This window comes from Monodelphis domestica, chromosome 5 (assembly GCF_027887165.1).
Source record: "Monodelphis domestica isolate mMonDom1 chromosome 5, mMonDom1.pri, whole genome shotgun sequence".
In the NCBI taxonomy this organism is placed as follows: Eukaryota; Metazoa; Chordata; class Mammalia; order Didelphimorphia; family Didelphidae; genus Monodelphis; species Monodelphis domestica.
The window spans coordinates 123,922,942-123,948,387 of NC_077231.1; positions in this window are offsets into that span (position 1 = coordinate 123,922,942).

The window sequence follows — 25,446 nt, forward strand, 5'->3', positions numbered from 1 at the left end:
TTAAATTTATAAAGAGCTAAATCAATTGTACAAAAAATCAAGCCATTCTCCAATTGATAAATGGGCAAGGGATGTGGATAGGCAATTCTCAGATAAAGAAATTAAAACTATTAATAAGCACATGAAGAAGTGTTCTAAATCTCTTATAATCAGAGAGATGCAAATCAAAACAACTCTGAGGTATCACCTCACACCAAGCAGACTGGCTAGCATGATAGCAAAGGAAAGTAATGAATGCTGGAGGGAATGTGGAAAAGTAGGGACATTAATTCATTGCTGGTGGAGTTGTGAACTGACCCAACCATTCTGGAGGGCAATTTGGAACTATGCCCAAAGGGTGATAAAAGAATGTCTACCCTTTGATCCAGCCATAGCACTGCTGGGTCTGTACCCCAAAGAGATAATGGACAAAAGACTTGTACAAAAATATTCATAGCTGTGCTCTTTGTGGTGGCCAAAAACTGGAAATCGAGGGGATGCCCATCAATTGGGGAATGGCTGAACAAATTGTGGTATATGTTGGTGATGGAATACTATTGTGCTCAAAGGAATAATAAAGTGGAGGAATTCCATGGAGATTGAACAACCTCCAGGAAGTGATGCAGAGTGAGAGGAGGAGAACCAGGAAAAGATTGTGCACAGAGACTGATAGACTGTGGTAAAATTGAACGTAATGGACTTCTCCATTAATGTCAATACAACGTCCTGAACATTCTGCAGGGATCTAGGAGAAAAACACTATCCACAAGCAGAGGACAAATTGTGGGAGTAAAAACACTGAAGAAAAGCAACTGCTTTACTACAGGGGTGGAAGGGACATGAATGAGGAGAGACTATATATGAACACCCCAAGGCAAATACCAGCAACATAGAAATGGGTTCAAATCAAGGACACATGTGATGCCCAGTGGAATCACACATAGGCTATGGGAGGGGTGGTGGGAGGGTGGGAGGAAAAGAAAATGATCTTTGTTTCCAAGGAATAATATTGGAAAATGACCAAATAAAATAATGTATAAAATTAAAATATATATATATATATATATATATATATATATTTGTTGGAGTTTCTCAAATATGACCCCTCGTGGGGGAAAACTGGTTACAAAATAGTCTACTTCCACCTCCACCCCCATTTGACAGATATGGAAACTGAGCAAAATAACTTGTTCAAAATCACTCAAGTAGTAAAGTGGTCAAACCCAAGTCATTTTGATTCAGATCTATTGTTTTTGGTTTTTTTTTCCACTGCAACATTCTATATTCTCTATTTTTCCTCTGTGTGGGAATTTATAGATATGTGGGAATATATTGGTGAATAAATGTTTAACAACAAACTCTGGAAAAATGTACACATAACATACATTTTTAGTTTAATCTGCATTATTCACATTTCTCTGTCACTTTCTTAGGCCTAGACAATCAACAATAATGCAAACTTTGATTGTTAGCATTTGTAAATTTCTGAGTTGCATAGACTCAAACTGAAAATTTAACATTCAATTCTTGTGAGCTAGTAAGAGCTGGCTCCAGAACACCCTTTGAAGAGTCTCATATTGTAGCAGTCCACCCCTAGCTATGGGCAAGGGAAATAGTGTGTACAGAGTGGCTTATAAGAGAGCATGCTCAGTCTTGCGCATGGCTAGGAAAGCCTCTGACCCTTGACACCAGCTTCCCCCAGGTTAGGTGGAAAAACAAGTTTCTTTGTGTTCACCTGGCTAAGAGAAACCACACCTATACCTTGTCATTGACCAGTGATAATCATCCCTATGTATTGTGTATATTTGCATATCAAAGAGATTAAATACAGGGCCACAGCAAGCTCCACCCTCTCTTCCTCTCTTGGATCTCAGCTCTCACTGATGTCTGTCCTTGCTGGAGCTTGGCCTCTGGCCAAGCTCCATCTTTGATTCCTTTCCTTATCTACCTCTCCCACCCGGGATCTGGCCTTCAGCCAGGCACTTTCCTTTCTCTATCATGCCTCCGACCTGTGTGGTATTAAATTTGGATCACTGGAAGGGAATTAGCCTTCCGGAAAGACGTCCACTGATCATAGTTTGGCTGTGGCTCCATTAATATTAATAAGGCCTGGTTTCTGACTCATTTCTGCCACCTCATATCTCTAACTTGACTCCGCCACGTCCCTCACGGTATCCAAAATTATATCCTTCCTCTATCTTCCTACCTTGAGGCTTCTCGCGGGTTCTGGAAGCCTCACATATCCTCTGATTAAAGTATAATTGATAGTATAGAAGAACACCCAAGAGAAAAAGGAAAATCCAAGAGAAGTTAGATCCTCGCTTTTATATCTTAATGATAGCTAGTCCTTCCAAGGGATATCTTTTTCTGGGCTAATAAGAGAATACTTCCATAACCACTCCCTAAAGCTAAAATGACCTGCCTTCTCTATTGTGAAAACAATGGAAAAAACAAGTATTTTCTCTCTTTGGCTTCCATTTCCTTTCCCTTCTGATGGTAGGTTGAGTAGAAGTCATGTTTACTTTTTTGTTTATTTAAGCATGATTAATGAGGAAGAGAACATTAGAAGCCTAGGACACAAGTAGCCTCTCAGTTAGCTTCTCTACCTTTCCTGTAATTCAAAATTGGATTTGGTTTCTGGGTTGGAATTATGAGGAAAAATAATCTAAGGTAATCCTTCATTATGTATGTAGTTGTTTGTATTTTCATGCCTAATGGGCATGGGTAGATTTTCCATTTATAGAGATTATTTTAGATAAGATTTATGTTTGAATTGAGCTAAACATTTTTCTCAAAATAGTACATGCACATTCTAACTTGGTAGACTTTATAAATAACTTGTATTTTAAGAAGATTTGTGTATGTGTACAGATTATTGGTATTCAGTGTTTATAGACAGCATTATTCCACCCTTGTAGAAGGTCCTGAGGGGGAGTTGGAGAATTTCCCTGGCCCCTTCAATTCAGTTTCTGAAACAGAATTAATGGTGGCACCTCTAGAATTGTATTAGGCAAGTGGGATGGGAATACTTTTTAACTATATTCTTTTTTGAGTCCCTCTTAGTCCCCCACTTATATCCCCACTAAATTTGGTGTCTGGGTGAAAGGAAAAGAAAACAAGAAAAGAGAGTGGTCTAGTCATTGTCTATAAGAAGGGAAAGATAAAAACAAGTTGGGGGTGGGAGGAAACTTTGAAGAAAAAAAACTTATTTAAGGGGTAACTGTGTTGAGGCAAAGATTAAAATGTTCTGCCATTTAATTAGTCCCTTGAAGCTACCACTTAAAATAATTCTTTTCCAAATTCTTTGGAGAGTATTAACTTATGTGGTAAAGCCCCAAATTGTAATCTAATTTATCGTAATGGAGATGTGGCAAATATGGTGTAGAGGGAAGAACACAGATTTTGGTCAGAAGACATGACTGGATTTGAAAGCAACTGAAGTTTACTACCTGTGTTACACTGGGCAAGATATTTAACTTCTCTAGGTTTCAGAGTCCTTGTCTGGAAAGTGAGAGTTGCACTAGATAATCTCAAAGGTCCCTTCCATCTCTATGATTCATATAATTGTACATGAGGGCCAATTGAATATTCCTTGTACCTCTTCCAGATTCACCTTCAGCTACCTCAAGAGGTCAGTAACCTCTTCTCCTTTGAGGTTCATTCCATGCAAATTTAACATACCATTGGCAATTATCTACCAACCCTGAGGACATTCTCCTTTACTTCTCAGTGAGTTTAGTGTCTGACTCACTGTCTCCCTCTGGCTCTAATTGCTGCTTTCAAAGGAAGTCACTTCAATCTGAATGTAGGAATTCTCTCAAATACTCTAACCTCCTGACTGAAGTGTTCTTTCCACCTGTTGCTGATGCCTTTTTTATCTTTTATGAGAGTGTCACCGTCAGAGGACAGCAAGGGAGTGGTGGTGGATTTTGATGGCACATAGACAGTCTTGAGGGCACTGAAAAATTGTTTGTAGTTTTTCATATCAGCAAAACACTGGATTTCTTCTGCCTCTTTTTCCAACCATCGGTCTTGCATCTTCCTGATCTCACGCTGTGCTGTGGCTTGGAGAGACTTGAATCTGTCCTTTTTAGGAGCAGAGTTTGAGTTATTTTGCCACTCCATAAAGGCTTTGTTCTTCTTGCTCAATAAGTCTTCAATAGCAGTGTTGTTCTCGTCAAACCAGTCCTGGTGGTTGCGTTGTTTTGGGCATAAAAGATAAAAAAGGCATCAGCAACAGGTGGAAAGAACACTTCAGTCAGCTTCTCAACTGACCCTCTTCAGTCGACCAAAGCACCCTTGACCAGATCCCCCAAAACCACTCCATTGAACAACTTGATGTCCCTCCTTCAATAGAGGAAGTCCAAAAAGCCATTAAACAAATGAGTGCAGGCAAGGCGCCCGGTAAAGATGGGATCCCAACGGAGGTGTATAAGGCCTTAAATGGAAAGGCGCTCCAGGCATTCCACATAGTACTGACCAGCATATGGGAAGAGGAAGACATGCTCCCAGAACTCAGAGATGCCTCCATCGTAGCCCTATACAAGAACAAAGGCTCATGAGCAGCCTGTGACGACTACAGAGGTATCTCACTACTCTCCACTGCCGGAAAGATCCTCGCCTATGTTATACTCAACAGACTCCTGTCATCTGTTTCAGAGCAGAACCTGCCTGAATCACAATGTGGCTTCTGACCAGATCGCAGCACCATCGACATGGTCTTCATGGTGAGGCAAATGCAGGAAAAATGCCTTGAGCAGAACCTGAGTCTCTACATTGTCTTCATAGACCTGACAAAGGCGTTTGACACAGTGAACAGGGACGCATTGTGGGTGATCCTCAGCAAGCTCAGTTGCCCAGCAAAATTCGTCAAACTGATCCAGCTCTTTCATGTCGAAATGACAGGGGAAGTCCTATCTGGTGGAGAGACTTCCGATCACTTCAACATCTCCAATGGCATGAAACAAGGCTGTGTCCTCGCTCCGGTACTATTCAACCTATTTTTCACCCAAGTATTACCACATGCTGTGATGGATCTAGACCTGGGCATCTACATCAAATACCGACTGGATGGCTCACTATTTGACCTTCACCACCTGACTGCAAAAACAAAGACAACAGAGAGACTCATCCTGGAAGCTCTCTTCGCAGATGACTGTGCTCTCATGGCCCACCAAGAAAATCATCTCCAAACCATTGTGGACAGGTTCTCCACCACAACAAAACTGTTTGGCCTGACTATCAGCCTCAGCAAAACAGAGGTGATGTTCCAACCTGCACCCGGGAGGCCAACTAACCAGCTGTGCATTACAATCGACGGCACGCAGCTTTCTAACATCAAAACTTTCAAGTACCTGGGCAGCACCATTGCCAACGACGATCCCTAGACCACGAGATTAATGCCAGGATCCAAAAGGCCAGCCAGGCACTTGGGAGGCTGCGCTCCAAAGTCCTCCAACACAGAGGTGTAAGCACTGCGACAAAGCTCAAAGCGTATAACTCAGTGGTCCTCAACTCGCTCCTGTACAGTTGCGAGACATGGACACTGTACCGGAATCACATGAAACAGCTGGAGCAATTCCACCAATGCTCCCTCCAGTCAATCATGAGGATCCAATGGCAGGACCAAATCACCAATCAGGAAGTCCTCAACAGAGCCAACTCCACCAGCATCGAAGTCATGGTCCTCAAAGCCCAGCTACCATGGTCTGGACACGTCATCCACACGGACCCACAACGAATACCAAGATGGGTATTCTATGGTGAACTGTCAGCTGGACTCAGGAAACAAGGCCGACCAAAGAAAAGATTCAAGGATCAGCTAAAGTCAAACTTGAAGTGGGCTGGCATTACACCAAAGCAACTAGAACTCGCTGCCTCTGACAGAAGCAGCTGGCGAACCCACATTAACCATGTCGCCACCACCTTTGAAGATGAACGACGTCGATGTCTTGCCGCTGCGCGTGAACGCCGACACCAGGCCACAACTGCACCTCCCGTAACAACTGGCATCCCATGTCCCATGTGCCACAAACTCTGCGCCTCAGCCTTTGGACTCCAAAGCCACATGAGGGTACACCGTAGATGATAATGCACAAAGACAATAGTCATTCTCGATCACCAAGAGACTACTATATATACTCTAACCTCCCAATTTCTCAATCTACTCAACTCCTAAACTGTATTCCTATATCCTCCCTTAGGTATACACAGAGTTGGTCATATCTTTGATCTTGCCAATACCCACAAATATGCTATTTCCTTGTTTAAGGAGTATCTAATTCCACTAAGTCAAAACTACAGAAAATCAAGCCATTCCCCAATTGACAAATGGTCAAGGGACATGAATAGGCAGTTTTCACAGGGAAATAAAAACTATCAATAAGCACATGAAAAAGTGTTCTAAATCCCTCCTGATTAGAGAAATACAAATTAAAACAACTCTGAGGTACCACCTCACACCCAGAAGACTGGCCAATATGATAACAAAGGAAAGTGATAAATGTTGGAGGGGATGTGGCAAAATTGGGACACTAATACACTGCTGGTGGACTTGTGAATTGGTCCAACCATTCTGGAGGGCAATTTGGAACTATGCACAAGGGGTTTTAAAAGACTGCCTGCCCTTTGATCCAGCCATACAGCTGCTAGGTTTGTACTCCAAAGAGATAATAAGAAAAAAGGCTTGTACAAATATATTCATAGCCACACTCTTTGTGGTAGCAAAAAATTGGAAAATGAGGTGGTGTCCATCGATTGCAGAATGGCTGAATAAATTGTGGTATATATTGGTGATGGAATATTATTATGATGAAAGGAATAAAGAAATGAAGGAATTCCATGTGAACTGGATTGACTTCCAGGAATTGCTGCATAGTGAAAGGGGCAGAACCAGAAAATTATACACAGAGACTGATACATTATGGCACTATCTAATGGAATAGATTTTTCTACAAGCAGCAATACAATGTTCCAGGACAACCCAGAGGAACTTATGAGAAAGAATGCTATCCACATCCAGAGAAAGAACTGTGGAACCAGAAATGCAGAAGAAAAACATATGATCTATCACATAGTGCAATAGGGATGTGATTAGAGTTTTGATGTTAAAGAATTGCTCTACTGCAAATATGAATAACATGGAAATAGGTTTTGAACAATAATACATGTATATCCCAGTGGAACTGCTTCTTTGCTTTGGTATGGGGAACGGAAAGAGGCAGGGGGCAGAATAGGTTGTGAATCATGTAACCATGAAAAAATATTCTAAATAAAAATTTAAAAAGGAGTTTTAATTCCTTTTTTGATCATAATAGTTTATCATTTAATCTCTCTATATGCCTTACTGCTCCTAAATCTCGTCTTCCACCTCCCCTCTTATTGATCCCTCTCCCTTTCAGGACTTCTCAAAACATCACTTCAACTCTAACTTCACTTAACGCATCCCAATAACAATTCCTTAGCAAACTAGTTCAATTGGACACTTATGTACTCTCCCTTGTTCTCTTGTCCTATCACTATGCACATTTAGTTAAACTCTCAGACTTGGACTATTCCCAACCCACTCCTATCTGACTTTGCCTTTTGGGTTGTTGAATGGAGCTGGGTCAAAATCAAGCAACAAAATCAATTGAGTCCTTTATAAATTTATGTTATCTAATCCCAACTGGGCCCTAACTGTAGCAATGGAAAATCATTAATTCCTCCTTAATTAAAGCTCTATTCCATTTGCTGTAGCAACTATTCTAAACCTTCTCTCCTCCTACTTTTTCATCTGAGAACTTCATCTCATACTTATCCAATAAAACTGAGGTCCTTCTAAGTTTCTATTTTGTCCTTCATCCTCATCTCAAAATCTTTTGACATCATATTTCTTCATTCACTGCTTACTGATAGATAGCCCTCCTTTTACTAAGGTTACCTATATCACTGATTCTTTCTTGTCTTCTCCAACAGATTATCTTCACTATCATATCCCCTCTCTCTATAGTCTTCGATCCTTCACTGTCTCTGAGGTCTCTTATACTGCCTACAAAAATGTCTCCTTTATCCTTAAAAAACCCTCATTAGATCCTACCACTCCATAGCTATTATCCCATATCTGTTTTTCTTTGGCAGTTATTCTCTGGATGTGGCAGTTACTCTCTGGGAGGTAGTTGGGAGTTACTCACTCTCTGTTGGAGTGCTGGAAGGAGATGACATCTTTTCTCTCTCCTCACCTCACTGTCTGAGGTAGAAGGAAAGGAAGGAAAAACCTGAAGGAGCTAAGTGATTTTCCTTTTCCAACTTGGGAAACACTAATAAGTGTCTCTTGCTGTTACATAAATTGTTTTTATATCTGAGAAGACCAAAGAAACCTTTGAATTGGACTCTGAGTCTGCTAAGGCTCAGAGTATTTGGTTCTTGCTGAGGCTCAGTCAGCTATCCTTTATTATTTTTATAAATTGGAGACAAAGTTAAAACTTATATACTTTGTATAAGGATAATAGTGTTTAGTTTATTGTAGAATAGTGAAAATTTGGGTTAGTCAGATCAGGAACGATCAGTATAGCCTGTGGAACTAGGAAAAGCAATTCCTTATGGAACCAGGGAGTTTTATTTGGATGGAATTAGAATCCATTAGAGTTAGAAATCCTTTTTTATCCCTATATTCTCAATAAATACTTTATTTATATATAACAAGAGTCTCCTTAGTGTACTTGCATCTGGCCCCTGAAAAGAAGTTCTCTTACGAGCTTCACTTCACTGATATAAACTGAAGATACTTTGTAAGCACAGCAAGCAGAGTATCAAATCAGTTTATATAGGTAATCAATTCATTTACATTGTGACAAACAAAAGAGTGGTTGCCATAAACTGTGACCTCAAAAATATGGTAAATGGTAAAACTGTAAGGTTTTGGCCACACTGGTAAAGATAATTTTTAGTGTCTTGATTTTTTATCAAAAATAAGTGGTCGCCATGGGAAAAATTCCCAAATATGAAATACCCAAGTCAGCTGGGTTTTATGGATTTTTAATTAATACAAATGAAGGGATTAAAGAAAGGGAGAGAGACAGAGTAAGAGGAAATAATGGGAAAAGGCTAAGGCCTAGGCCAATGGCCTAGGCATTTTCTCTTTAAGAGAGAAACTAAGTCAGTCTTTAATCATTCACCACAAGATCTTTCCCAGGCAAAACTCTAGTGTTCAGAGAGACCCTCCAGTTCAGCTTCCTAAGCTGAACTAAGTCCAGAGGCCTCTGACCTCCTTTTAAAGAGAATTTTCTCCTGTCACCTCCCCTAAATTTTCACATCTACTAGTCAGGGTAGACATTTTCCAAAGGACTGACCATTCTTAATTCACATTTTGTTATCACCTTCTCTGGGTAGACTAAAACTTCTGAGTAATTCACATCTCTTTGCTAAGCTTGCCCTTTTACAAGTTGCCTGACCTTTTAGTGATTAATTTGACCTTCATAGGTACTTAGCACCCTTTTGTATTAGATCTAAAAATAGACCTAGCTTAAGGGCTTGGCCTCACTATAAGTATGAGTTAAGTACCTTCATTGTTCAGTAAGGAGTTTTACAACTTTATCTTCCCCTAAAGTATGCCTAAGTATGGGTGGAGTAATTTTAAAGTTCCCAATACATTCCTGATCAAGTACCTCCATTGTTTTAAATGGGGGATAACCTTAACCTTAACCTTAAGATAATGTTCCAAGGTAGAGTTGAGAATTTTTAAGATTCACAACATTATTTTTACATCTTCAATCCTTCACTATCTCTGAGGTCTCTCATGCTGCCTACAAAAATGCCTCCCTTATCCTTAAAAACCTTTCATTAGATCCCACTACTCCACAACTATTATCCTATATCTGTCCTTATTTTCTTAGCCATACTCTAAAACATTATCTGTATTAATTTTCTTTATTCTTACTCTCCTCTAAAACTCTGGTGGTCTGGTTTCTTACCTCCTTACTCAACTGAAGCCACTCTCACCCAGTTACCAATGATTTTTTGTCTTGTCTCAGTCCTCATCCATTTTTTTATGTTAGTGTACTTAGCAGAGTTGACCATCCTCTCCTTCTCGATATATTTTCCTGTCTGAATTTTCAAAGTAGTATTCTCTCTTGGTTCTCCTCCTACCTACCCAAAAGTTACTTCAAAGTCTCATCATTGTTGATTCATCATTATCTAAATTAGTGCCAGGCCCAAACAGAGCCTTAGAAGTAGAGAAAAACCAGCTCTCAGTTCTGGACCTACATCTATGGAACCCCTAACCTGAGCCAACATTGGAAAGGGAGTCAGACCAGTGCCATGGTAACCTGCATCTAACTCAACATCCAGGTAACCTGTGCTATACCCTACAGTTCAGCCTGAACCGTAACAGGCCATAAAGCTAGACTGGGATCTGAGAGACTGAGTAACTAAGAAGCCTTTGTCAAGCTACAAAATAACCATAGGAGAAAAGGCCAGAGCAATATGTAGGAAGCAAAGCACCTTGAATCTTTTGAGAGGCCTAGTAGTCCCACAAAAAAAAAAAATAATGGTATTCTTCTGGGGCCTAATAAATTCACAAGAAAAGGGGTAAAGAAAACTCCAGATTCTAGAATGTGAAAAGAAGAGAGAGAAAAGGAGCAAAGGTCAAAATCTAAGTGGAGGGGGCAGCTGGGTAGCTCAGTGGATTGAGAACCAGGCCTAGTGATGGGAGGTCCTAGGTTCAAATCTGACTTCAGACACTTCCCAGCTATGTGACCCTGAGTAAGTCACTTAACCCCCATTGCCTAGCCCTTCCTACTCTTCTGCCTTGGAACCAATACACAGTATTAATTCCAGGATGGAAGGTAAGGGTTTAAAAAAAATCTAAGTGGACCCATGATGAAACTGAACTAAAAAACCTAGGAATTCATAAAATGATGACTCTAAGTATTGATTACTACATCTGGGACCTAGCAGAGCCAGCCTACATCATTCAGGAGTTCAGAAGGAAGCAAAATCTGATTCAAACACAAAAATCTTAATACAAAATCTGAGGTCAGGATTATAAATAGTTGGGAAAATTTTCAAACAGAATGCATTGGATTGATAGAAGTCTAAGAGATAAACCAGAAAATAAAGAATTAACTCTACCAGAAGTACAAATAGAAGAGGGGTTCTTGACTTTTTTTTATCATGGAGACCCCTTTGACAATATGGTGAAGTCTGTGGACTCCTTTCCATAATGATGTGTTAAAATGTACAAAATAAAATATATGGGTTGCCAAAGGAAACCAATTATATGGATATGTAGTTAGAATAATAGTTTTTGGAGTTTACAGCCTTCAGGTTAGGAAACCCTAAAGTAGAGTCTCAACAAAAATTCTATCCTGGATTTAAGGGTACCTTTTTTTTTACAAGGGTAAAGGTACAAGGGTACCTAAAACACATGAAATATGATTATGAGATATGAAATTAAATGTTAAAGGAAAGGAAAGCTAGGTAGGAAAGAATGACAAAAATAATTTGTAGCTGAAAACAAGTGGTGTCAAACTCTCACTCAAGAATTGACCTTCCTGAAAATTAAAATGAGACAAATGGAAAATAATGAGTAATTACTTCCCCTTTGGTATGTGAACAGTTTGGTTGCTTAAAAGCACAGGAAAAAATATATATAAGGTAAGTAATATGTGTACAAGATAAAAACTATGTATAAGGCAAAAAGAAACACTAAAACAATATTTAACAATTGAAGAAATAGAAGAAAATGTAAGGTGTAAAGATGTCAAGGAGAGACGATCTAAGAATCATCAGATTACCTGCAAATAATAACAAAAAAACTAGATACCATGTTTCAACAAAATCATAAGTGAAAACTATCTTAAGTAGTAAATTCAGTAGGCAAAATGAAAATAGAAAAAATCCATAGGTTTGTGGCTTGAAACCCACATGCACACTGTGTGTGTATGTGTGTGTATGTCTGTCTGTCTCTTTCTTTCTCTCTTACACACACACAATGCCCAGAAACATCATAACCAAAATCTAAAGCTTTCAGCTCAAAGAAAAATGCTACAATCAGCTAAAGGGAAATACCAATACCAAAAAGCCCCAGTCAAAACTATACAATGTAATTTTTAAAAATTAATATTAAACACTCCAAGAATTATATTTAATAATATTTACTAATATTTAACTTGAAGCAAAGGGAAAGTAAAATGCTAAAGATTCAGGGGTTGCTCACCAGCCTTCTACCTTGTCATTATACCTATAAATGTATGGTTCCTGTCCTTTATGGGGGTTATTCTCAATTTATACAGTCGCCTTGTTTTATCTCAAAGAAAATGCTTATATACCTTAGAGAGTGTTAAACTGGTAGTCAAGAGACCTTGGTTCAAATTTACCTCTTCAGCATTATATACACAGGTTTTTATTCAATTACATTGGATTAAATTTATCCAGCATTATTAGCATCTCCTATATGACAAGAAATGACACTAGAGATGTAAAAAAAAAAAATGAAAGCAGTCTCTGCCCTCAAAGAGCTTCCAGAATGTTAACTATTGTCACTTATTCCAACTTACTGAATATCATACCCTGGGTAGCTGCCTACTTTACTTGCCCTTGGTCTAGGCTCTGATCCAAGAGATATTTTGAGAGGACTCAAGAACTTCTTTAGGGGAAGGAATGCCAAGGACATTGCCCAGAAATGGACTTAATTTCACTTAGAACCCAAAATGTTAAATATATATGTATATATCCATATGAATATATTGCTTAGTCAGTTTTCAGACCAAAACTAGATTCTTACACTAAATACAAAGGATTAATAATAAAAATCCATTTGCATAATGCTTTATGATTTACAAAGTGCTTCATATTCATCTTTGTCACTCACAAAATCCCACCATGTATCCCCATGTTACAGATGAGAAACCTGAGGTTTAGACAGTTCAAAGATCTACACTCACAGTGGTGGAATAAGGATTTGATTATAAATCTTCTGACTAAAACCAGAGTTTTCTCTGTTCCAAGGGGGTACATCAAAAGGGTTTGGCACAAGGAGTGTGTATGGATGGGAATATATGGAGAAGGTTTACACAACAAAGTAATTTAGTAGCTTTCTAGCCATAGAACTTCCTTTAACTCTATGTTTACAGTCTTTTCACATACATTCATTCTTATAACAAGATGATAAGTAATTAAAGGAGTGGGGGGGGTATTCAGGGAAGACTAGCACCTCTAGTATGAGGACTTGTCAAGCCCTTTAAGGGTTGCTCATCTACCTTTGGTGTTTACCTGATACCCAACTTTCACCTGTGACTCCAAGAAGCTGTAGCATACTCAATGGTCATAGCTCAGTAAAACTGTTCCAACAGATGGGCTAAACCAGGTTGAGAGTAACTGACAGGTTTGAAACCCATCAGTAAGTTAGGAGGATGTCTACCCAAGCATGTGAAGACCTCTTCTGGTGGACATGAAGGTGGTTGAACAAAACAGTTGAGTCCTTAAAACTTGGTCAAATATTAAAGATGTCAAAGTCTTTGATCTGCATCCCAGTCCTTAGCCAGAAATCCTGACTGTTATCTTGCCACTGGACTCAGATGATTCTGGAAGAGAGAGCAAGGCTTATGACTTCGTGCAATTCTGCCTCACTTAAACTCAACTAAAAAATAAGTTAAAACATCACCCCATGATATCATTGATGCTCCTTGAAATGAAAGACAAACAACAAAATAAGGAAAAATTCTACTTGCCCACAGATGACAGTATAACCATGCCCCAGAATTATCCCTCAACAGGAAAAAACCACTGCATCATTAAAATATGTGTGTGTACACATGTTGAATATTTGACTGAATCACAAATTTCTGGGGAGCCCGAGATACTGGGTAGGAAATAGGATAGAATTTTTTTTTGTCTTTTGTAACCCATATGTCAAATGATCCCTGATTCCTAATACCATGGATCCACATCTTAGGGGAGACCTCTCACAAATTTGCTTTGGTTTATTCTTGTACCTAGAATTTCCCCTGAAAAATTAAGAAAAAATGTTTATTTTTATTTCTTAAAGGCACTCAAATCCTTTGAAAGGACTCAGGCCAATAAGACATCAAATATGACAGTTATTATTTAACCTGACAGAACAGAAAAAAAAAAACTAATTCACTTTCTTACTTCATACCCATTGATCTTGATAGTAATGTCAAGGATCTTCTCTTTATAGGATCTTACTTTCCTTTGGAACCTATATGTTCAGTCATTTTCATCATGTTCAACTCTTCTTGACCTCATTTAGGATTTTCTTGGTAAAGGATACTGGAGTGGTTAGCCATTCCTTATTTTATGAATGAGGAAATTGAGGCAAATAAGGTAAATGATTTGCCCAGGGTAACACAGCTAGTATATGTCTGAGGTCAGATTTGAGCTCAAGGAAATGAGTCTTCCTGACTCTAGACCTGGCACTCTATCCACCATGCTATCTGTATGCCCTTTCTCACAATTCAAGAAAAGACATAGTTGTAGGGTGCTCTTCCAAGCACTTGATTGGAAATTGATATTTCTGTGCCAGTCTTTCTCCTCTGAAACCATACCAAAGATGTGGAACTGTGGGACTGTATATAGCTTAAAATAAGTCAATGCATCTCTATCTCAGCCCAACTCTTTCATCAATTTTTTATTAAGTCCTCAATTCCTTTCTCTTATCAGTTCTCCAATTCTCTCTGATTCTGTCAGTCTCTCTCTCTCTCTCTCTCTCTCTCTCTCTCTCTCTCTCTCTCTCTCTCTCTCTCTCTCTTTCTGGCATCTAGGTCTGTTGTTGAGCTAGCAGAGCTCATGTGGAGAAATGGGCCTCTCCTATGGTCAAAGTGCATCCTTTCCTTTCTTGATGAGCCTGTATCTGTGTCACTATCATTGTCTCAGCATCTGTCTGAATATTTTCAGACCCTCCTTTTAGGTTTCTAGTTCCATTTAAAGGTGAAGCACAAAGAAGGGGCAAGGAATGAATTCTAATATTTTTGAAGTCTCAATTTGATTATCCTCTCTCCTGGTCGTCCAAATATGAAGACATAAATGAGTCTTAGTACCATTTTAAGAAAAGTATGGATAAGATGGGACTTATCCTCTTGGCATACACCAATTGGATCAAGAAAAAAGAAGAGGAAAAGTTGAAAATATAGAAAAGGAAGATGAAATGGTTGTGTGGTATGATGGGCAAAGTGCTAAACTTGAAGTGCACCAATCTTTATTTGAAACTTCTCCATACTTCAAAGTTTCTTCATCTATAAAATGATGACCTTTAAAATCCTCTCTAATTCTAATACACCATTATGATTCTACAAATTTGTGAAGGCACCTTTGAAGACTGAAAACAATAGTACATCATAACTGCAGTCTAAAGGACAGACGACAAAAAATACTAATCTGTTTGCCCTTCTATCCAGTCTCTTCCTCACCCATGCATCCTTTGATATTCCTGGGTACCCTCATCTATTTCCCAGTCCTATAGACAGTGACTTCTTAGTCTTTAAGACTCAAAAACAAGGAAAAAAAAGAAAGAGAAGGGATTTGTGTTGTGTCTGAATGCTCCATTATTTTACATTCAGAAGAAAGAGCTAATCTCTCCATCACGAAATAAGATTCTCTGGGAATGGCTCATCCATGAATAGTTGAAGCTTAAGCCTAATGGTCCCTGAGCTCCTTGTGGGATCTATATCAGCCCTTTTTTTTTTTTTTTTTTTTTGCTATAGAAGCTAGAGGGCAGTAGTCTCTCATCCCAGGAGGATGCATTCCAGTCCATCAGGGGAGGAGAGAGGCAATGTAAACCATCCGTGCCCCCAATCAGGATCAGAAAGGTTTCTTAAAAGGAGAAGTTTGATATTGACTCTCTTTGAATAGATCTGGGACAGACTCAACTGATCCCTGCCATCAGAGACCCTGGGGAGCCAAGGCAGCAACATGATTATAACAGGGCTCCAGACAGATAAGCCTGGTCAAACCTAAAAAATGTCAAGATAAGGCAGGTTTTAGAAAGGAACAAAGTTGGAAAGGATGAGGTAGGGGAAAGATACTGGACTAGTTATCCATCCTTTTCTTAGTTGTTGGCTCCATTGTGTTGACATAATTTGCAACATACATCTCACATGCACACATGCATGAAGTCAGGCCATTCTTTCATAGCACTTTTTAGCACTATGGAAGCTAAGAGGTTTTCTCCCAGTAATGGTTGTGAAAGACTTGATTTTGTTTTCACCATTTTATAATGATGTGACCAAAAATGAATATGAATTGATATTCATTCAGTTTGTATATCCATTCTGAGTTTATTGTGGCATAGAGTAAGATATCTAAAGCTAATGTCAGACAAGCTGCTTTCAGATTTTCCTAACAGTTCTTGCCAAAAGGGATTCCTCCCCTCAGTAATTCATATTCTTGGATTAATTCAAGTACTGGGCCTCTTTTTTTCCATTGTTTCTGGTTCTTGTTTATGGAGTATTTCTTTTGTTGTTGTTGTTTTTAGATGCCCTACCTTCTATCTTGGAATCAATACTAAGTATTGGTCCCAAGGCAGAAGAGCAGTAAGGACTAGACAATGGGAATTAGATCACACAGCTAGAAAATGTCTGAGGCCACATTTGAATCTAGGACTTCCCATCTGTAAGTCTGGCTCACTATCCTGTCCCTGAGTCACCAAGCTGTCCCTGAGATGATCACCTTTAAAAAAAGTCCATGGGCCTCAAGTCCCAGAATCTGGGCAATTCCCCAGGGGATTCTCTGCCCTCTTTCACTCTCTAGAATTGACTATTTTTATATTTATTTGTTTCTTTTTCTTTTACCAGACTCTGTCTCTCTGTCTCTGCCCCTCTGTCTTTGTCTCCCTCTGTCTGTCTCTGACTGTCTGTCTCTCCTTCCTGTTCCATCAGGCACAACCCTCACTTGTAACCGAACTTGAGGAGGGCCCAGGGAGAAGCAGAAAATCCCTTCATATCCTATCCTCATTGTAAACCTCAACTTTGACTGCTGTTTGCTCTCTTGTTCTTTCTTGCCCCATGTCCCACTCCAGCTAATGCTCAGCCTAGGAATAAGCCAAAGATGAGTCTCTTCTCTTCCTATCCAGAGTGGATCAGTAAGAGAGTGGAAAAGCTGCCGATTTCTGATATAATTATAGTGGGGGGTGAATACTCCATTGTTTCCAATGTAAAAGATAGTGTTCTTCCTTGATCTGTAATCAGGGTCCTGGAGCTAGCTTTAACCTCCTTTCTAGAGCACTTATGCCTCAGAAACTGGCAATAACCACTGGTTTACTGATTTATTGATTATCTGGGTGGAAGAAAGTACTAATAATGCCGATTAAACTCCCAAATGAATATGCACACTTTTCCCCCAATTCCGGGAACCCCCCTGTATTGCTCTATGGCCATTGTTCAAATATAAAAAGATTACAGTAGAAGGCTCGGGAGGAGATCATCACCAGAAGGAAGGTCTGCAAACTATAGGTTCATAACATTATAATTATTATTATTATAGCTGTCACTTACATACTGCTTTAAGGTCTTTCAAAGAGTTTTAGATCCATTATCTCGCTGGAGCCTCACAACGCCCTTGTCTGTAATTCACAAAGAATGTAACTAAATGCCTAATAGTGCTTTTGAGACCCTTAAATAAAGCCTAAAATTGAGCTGTCCGTTGGCAACTTGAATTAAGCCTTTGCAGAGGAGATTCCCCAAGCTTAATGGGAGCTGCTTTGTGGAGGAAGAATCAAGCTTGGGAAATGGATAGGGCTCTGAGGAAAAAGACTTGAGAGCACCCCCAACCTGCCTGACCTGTACAGATTAGGAAAGTGCAGACCCAATACAAAAGTTGTAGGAGGATGCAAAGTGAGAAGGGAAGGAAGCTCATTTTTTATGCAGTAGTCAGAAAATTCCAAAAGAACCTAGCCTTTTAAGGCTCCCGCCTGTGTGCCAAGCTGAAGAGCCTTTAGTAATCAAATGCCACATTTTTGTGGCCTTATTTAAATTTCTTCCTCTTAAAGGGTCTCAGTCAGTTCCATACAAGGATGGGGACACTTGCTTCCAGGCAGTTCCATAAAAGGGAGAGGGGACTTAATGGAGCAGTTAATCTTAACTGATTAGTGTGGAGGGCAAAAGGCAAAGGCCATATACTGTTCGTCTGGCCAAAGGCATCCCAAAATACTATCCTTAAAATATTATAAGCAAACCTCCCAAATGACAATTTCCCTCTAGTGGAAGCTGATCCCAGGGAGTAAACATTCCCTTCATTTTCTGGTTAGTAGTGAACAGTGGAATACAAGCATCCTGGGATCCCGGGATACTGGATTACGGGCATAGAATGTTCACAGGCAGGGAGCCACAAAGGATGCCCATTTCTATACGGACATAGCCCTGATGTAGCAAGCTCTTCTTCAACCGAGGCAAAACTGTTGGCAAGCACTAGCTTCTGGGCCAGAGGGCTAGGACTGCCCACTGGGCAGAAGGTGCATTTGGAGCATTTTGAGTCCTCTCCCCTCCTCTTCTTCACACTCGTCTCCTCAGATTGGTCCAGGATACAGGACTTGATGTGCAAGAACAATGGATTCAGTGAAGTGGTCATATGTATTCTCACAATCTGAAGTTATAATTATGTAAAATATGATAATTGGTTCCAGCCCAATGAAAATATGCAGTGAGAATATGAAAAATGAGACCACTTTAGGGGATTTGGTTGGTACTACTCGCAACTTAACTGTGTTCTTCATTCTTAATTTTAAAAGCAGATGAATGTTTTCTTTAAAGCTATATGCATTTCCATTCTTCTTGCCAAACCTATCTAAATAACTTTAGTTTCTTAATATTTAGTTTTTAAATTATTCTTATTCCCTGGTAAGCTAGCAGTCCCCCTCCCCCCAAAAAAAGATTCCCATACTTGATTTAAGTGAAAGACAGAAGAATGGTAAGGCAGCCTTGTGACCTTGGGTAAGTAATTTGACCTCTCCAGACAGAGAGGCTTAAGAATTACAAGCAATCTCAGAAGGCATCCTCCTCTAGAATCCAAACAAGTATTCATCCAGCTTCTTCAGGAAGACTCCTAGTCAGTTTTCTTATCTATAAATTGAGGAAATTAGACAAGATGACCTCCACAGTTCCTTTAAGTTTCAAATCCCATAAAACTTAACATACTACAGATCTGGGGAATCAAGAAGGTTAACTCCAATGCCATTTCTGACCCAATTACAGTCTAAAGGCATGTTGAACTAGGAAAATACTAAGAACAAATCCTTTAGATCTTTGCAATCATAGAGAACATTTATACATCTTGACTTGAGGGAGAGATGATTTTCATTTTCTTTGTATTTTGAAGAGAAAACTTCCCCTAGATCTCTGTGGATGGAAACCTTTGCTGAGAGGTAGGAGTTGGAATGAAGTAGAAAAGAAATGAAGGAGGATTAAGTACACCGGGTATATGGTTCAGTCACCAAAATAAATACTATTCAAAATATTTTTCTAAAAGTGATCAAGAAATTCATAACTTGGACTCATTACAGACTCTCTATAAATAAAAGAAATCTAATACTCTCAGTTAGCTCCTAGAAAGAAAATATTTTAATTCACTACCAAAAAAAGCATCAAAAATTCTGTAAGAAGTTTGAGAAGAATGACACATATGAGGAAAAAACACTCTATTCATTTGTAGAAGGAAAATAAGTTAAATGGGTAAGGTATCCTAAAGTATTACAAGGCTCATGCTTGACTAAAAAAGAAAAACAAAACAAAACAACAAAGCTTCTAGTCCTTCTGTAAATACCAATGGTAAATCAGATCACTGAGAGACAGAAATATTTTTAAGGGGAGAGAGGTGATAAAGAAGCAATAGTTATTTATGCAACAGTTTTTATTGCTCTTAGGCTCTGCTCTCATTAGTTCATTTGCTCATTTCCTTGGAAAATTCCTTTATTTTCATAGTGTCTACATATCCCATCAGCCTCAAATTTATAGTCAAACACATAGTTTAATTGTATTAGTAAAAGCATGATAAAATCAAGGAAATATATGAGCAGCAAGATCTCCCAGAATCCCAGTCCAAGCAAGTTGTCTTTTCTTCTCTAAATCCCTGTGATGGAAGGTTGTTCTTGACTCCAATCTCTTCCAATTCCCAGAGCCAGTTCCACACCATGGGAAAGGAATGTGAAGTAGTGGAAAGCTGGCAACCACTTCTGTCTCCTTACATAGAGGAGGAGGGGGAGAAAGCATATGTAATCACACTCAGCAGTTAATTCACTTCATTTGCTAGAGAAACAGGTAATCTGTTGCATGACAAGTGAAATTTGCTTCACAATTGCAAGAATGAATGAATTAATGCAGGAATCTTCTTTAGAAATATTTATTAAGTGCTTTCTATATCTCTGTGCTAAGACCAGAGACATGAATTGAAAAAGTGGATCCGCATCTGCTCTCAAGAGATTATACTCTAATTGGAAGAGACCACAGAACTGAGCTCCCTGGTAGATGGGGAAATCTGAAAGTCAGAAGAGCTCAAAGAGAGAATGGCAAGACCCAGAAATCTTTACAGTTTATCAGCAGTCCAGATGACAGTGCCCATTGATAAGCCTCAGACTATGTTAGGATATAGGAGCAGAAAATAAAGTTTGTTGGGCCACTCATTGGAAGGGTTCCCAGTTCATCTCTGTGGCTCTGAGTAGCCATATTGTTCTTCCAACCCTGCTGACCAGTGGGGTCTGAGCAGCCAAAGATCAGGAAAAGAAAGATGGGAGGATGCCCCCAGGCAGATTTAAGTAAATGCTAGGTTGTGGGGTGCTTTTCTTAATCTGACTTGAGCTGCTCTAGTAATAATGGCCATAGCACATGTTGGCTCCCCATGTCACCTCTGCCTGATGGTTCTTCTTGAAAGGACAGAAATCACTCAGTCATATATGTCACCTTATGAGACAAAGTAGACCACTGACTACTTGCTTCTGAATCAAGAAAAAGGGCTCCACATATGGACATGGAAATACTAGTCCGCATGGCTATTTTCACTGCCACCATAACCTTATAATTCCTTGTGTTTCTTTTTCTCTTCAAAAATCCTTCTATCTTGTGTTACATCCAAAGACAAACCATAATGGGCAGTATTGGCATTCATTACAACTGGAAAGTGTCCCCGGACTGGCAATTCCAATGGAAACATGATATCCCAACAGACATTTCTTATAAATATTTGCTTTCTTTAAAAAAATGTGACAAGAGTTATTTATGGGTTGGAGTATGTAACAATGACAATGACAATAATAATAATAATAAATGTTTTATATAGTACTTACTGGTTGCAATGGGTTTAAAAAACATTGTCTGATTTAATTCTTATAACAACGCAGTGAGGGACATGGGTAGAAAGGTAGTCTCCTCATTTAACAAATGAGAAATTTAGAATTTAGTGAAATCAAAGGAATTGCATAAGCTCACATAACTAGTGAGCAGTGGAGCAGGAATACGAATCTAAGTCTCACTCAACACAGTTCATAGGGCTGCCTTATTTAGCAATTGACATTAATTTAGCATCATAGATACCTTGGTTTGAGACAAGACATTTTGTGTCATTCAAGTACATTCTCCTGGTTTCAGCAGAACTATACTAGCCAAGATAGGTAGGGATCTATTGTAGCCATTAAAGCCAAGATATTTCCATCATGTACTCTTCTCTGTATTGTGGAAGCAGACACCCTCCCTCTTCTTTTAGAAATACTAATTAAGAAATATGTTTGATCTTAGCCTCAAATGGCCAAGAAGCAATTAGATCGGGGGGTTCCTAACTCTTTTTCATGTGTGTCATGGACCCCCTTGGCAGTCTGGTGAAATTTTCTCAGAATAATATTTTCATGGGGCACCTAGATGGCTCAGGAGATAGTAAGTCAGGTCTTGAGAGGGGAGGTATTGCATTCAGTCTGACCTCAGACACTTCCCAATCATGTGACCCTGGGCAAATCACTTAACCCCAATTACCTAGCAAGCCCTTACCACTCTCAGCTTTGGAACAAATATTTAGTATAGATTCTAAGGTAAGAAAATTTATGTATACTATAGAAGGTAAGAGTTTGAATAATAATAATATTTTCATTCATAACAATCCCATTAGATTACAAAGAAAACCAATTATATAGAAACACATTGATAAAAAAAAATGACTTTTAAGTTCACAAATTCCAGGTTCAGACCTCTTGGTCTGGAGTTAGAAACATCACTTTTTTCTTCAGGGAACAGGAAACAAACATTTCAGGAAGGAGTCAACATCTAAACTAGATTTGAAGAGTTGATTTTTCTTTTCTTAAAAGAAACCGCAAGCTTGCCTTTTCCAAAAACCAAAGCCCTTTTGTAAGTTAGATCTCATTTATTCTCATAACTGCCTCCACTTCACCTCTGACCCAGATGTGAACTTGAAAAATGTGTTAGGCAGCTGTACCCACAGTCATGGAAGAATAGAAGAGTAGGGCATTATGGGGTTGACTGGCAAGATGAATGTGTTTGGACATATGAAATTTACTGCAAGCCATTCATCACTGGAGAAATTGGAAGCCAAAGCATAAAATATACTTTCCTAGATATATGTATTAAGCTAGAAGCCAGCCACAAAGTTGGGGGTCACAGAGTAGAATCTGAGCATCCTTCATGTCTTGCTCATGCAAGACACTCTTAGAAGATCGGATGACTGCCATCAAATTGCAGTTGGTTGAATCATGAAGTCTGAAACAGATCAAAACTGTGAAGTTGGAGAAATTTGTCTTCAAGGCTTCTGTCTCATCCCTCCTTTAAAAAAAAAAAAAACTCCTTCAGATCCCTATTAAAACCTGCCTCATAAGAGGGTCAGATATCAATCAAATACATCTTAGCTTGAATTAAAGTCAAAGGGTTTCCTCTCAAAGTATTTCAGCTTAAACCTTACTTCCAAGTGTGGAAGAGGCCATGGTGCATACATACAGGTGACTATTCTATTCCTTCAAAAGGAGGATTCTGACCTAGAATGGTATAGACTTGTTATACAACCACTGTCAAGCAGCCACACCTCCAATCCTCTTGCAACACAGATGAGGCTAGTTTCTCCCTAAAAGAAAACAAAGCTATCCTTAAGGCTTAACCGGAGACTTAGACTAAACTAAGTGCTGAAGTATTTTTATTTAATCTCTTTTCTGCCTCCTTTTAACTTTTGAATTATCTATGAGTTTCTCATTCCATTCATCAAACCTAAAATATCAGGGTGCCAGACTAAGACAGGTCTTCCCTTAATTAGAACCTTACAATATGTTTCCAGATAAGTTTTACACTATTTGATTCTCACATGGATCCAAGAGCTGTGTTGGATGGTTCAGCAATATTTTTTCTTGTTTGCTAGGTAAGGTAGCTTGCACTTGTATGTGGCAGTTTTGACATCATCAATTTTGTTGGGTTCAATCATTTCATTCATGTTCCACTCTTCATGACCCCACTTGGAGTTTTCTTGTGCAAAGATACCAAAGTGATTTGCCATTTCCTTCTCCAGCTCATTTTATAGATGAGGAAACTGAGGCAAACAGGGTAAAGTGACTTGCCCCGGGTCACATAGTAATGTCTGAAGCCAGATTTGAACTCAGCGAGATGAGACTTCCTGACTCTGTGTCCCCTAACTGCCCAAATTCAATTAGTGTCTTGCAATAAGTCAAGATAGTGTCATTAGCCACGTAGAGGTCATAGAATTGAAGCCTTACTAAAATTTTGTGTGCAAAAAGTTCAGTTTCCTATTAGTAGTAGACTTTGCACTCAGTGCTATGAGTAAAATATTTGACCATTTTAGCAGTTCAGTTTCAGATCAAATTTTCATCATTCTATTTTTGAAAATGTTAATTTGCCATTCCACGGATATTATTTAATAGCTTAAATAAGCTATGAAAGTTTAAAACTGCACTAAGGTTTTTGGGAAATGCTGCATAAGGGACTACCAAATATAGAAATTCATTTTCTCCAAAGTATTTTACTAAATTAGTAGAATCTGCTTTTATACAAGAATGGATTTCCATACCTCCCGAACACATACATAATACCCTGTGCACATTCAAAGGAATGATATTTGAGTCTTTAAATAAAATCAACTTATATGTTAATAAAAAAAACCCAAATGAAGGTGAGCTATCTTCTGTCTCACAAAACTTTTCTCTCACTATGAATTTTCCATTACATGTTGGAGGGGATGTGGCAAAATTGGGACATTATTACATTGTTGGTAGAGTTGTGAATCGATCCAACCATTCTGGATGGCAATATAGAACTTGCCCAAAGGGCACTAAAAGACTATTTGCCCTTTGATGCAACTATACAACTGCTGGATTTATACCCCAAAGAGGATCATAAGGAAAAAGACCTGTGAAAAAATATTTATATCCCTGCTCTTTGTAGTGTCAAAAAACTGGAAAATGAGGGGATGCCCTTCAATTGGGGAATGGCTGAACAAATTGTGGTATATGTGGGTGATAAAATACTATTATGCTCAAAGGAATAATGAACTAAAGGACTTTCATGTGAACTGGAAGGACCTCCAGGAATTGATGCAGAGTGAAAGGAGCAGAACCAGGAGAACATTGTACACAGAGAATGACACACTGTGGTACAATCAAAGGTAATGGACTTCTCTATTAGCAGTAATGCAATGATCCAGGACAATTCTGAGGCACTTGTGAGAAAGAACATTATCCACACTCAGAGGGAGAACTGTGGGAGCAGAAACCCAGAAGAAAAACAACTGCTTGATCACATGAGTCGATGGAAATATGATTGGGGATGTAGACTCTAAATGATCAGCCTAGTGCAAATATCAATATTATGGAAAAAGGTCTTGATCAATGACACATGCAAAACTCAGTGCAATTGCTTGTTGGCTATGGGAGGGGGTGGGGTAAGGGGAAGGAAAGAACATGAATCTTGTAACCATGGAAAAATATTCTAAATTAATTAATTAAATAAAAATTTAAAAATTAAAAAAAAAGAAAAATTTAGATCAAGCTTCTCCTTGACATTTAGTGCATGTGAAAACTTAGGCACCTCCAAATAGCAGAGATGCTCAGGATACCCATCTAACTACCAAGTATCTTTTTTTTAGGTTCTGAAGGATGATCTTAGATGACAGCAACATGTTTAGGAATGGCTTAGAGGTTACTGCTGAAGGAGGGAATTAATCAAGACATATCTTACAGCTTGCTGATGTATCCATCTCTTGAAACAAATAATAGCTGTGTTATGGAGAAACACTTTTCCCTAGGATGTTTACAAGAAAGTTCACCCACTGCTATATCCCTAGAAGTGTGAAGGGGGTGGGGGGTTGGGGTGTTCATATTAACAATGAAAATTTCATAAGGCATTTAGGGTATTTTCTTCAAAGGTCAAAGGATTTTACCATAAGAGAGATATTGTTATTACATCATTAAACACCTCTCAGTTTGGGATCTGAAGGGTTGAATCATGAACTCCAAAACCTCCATTTAAGGAGAGGACTTTGACT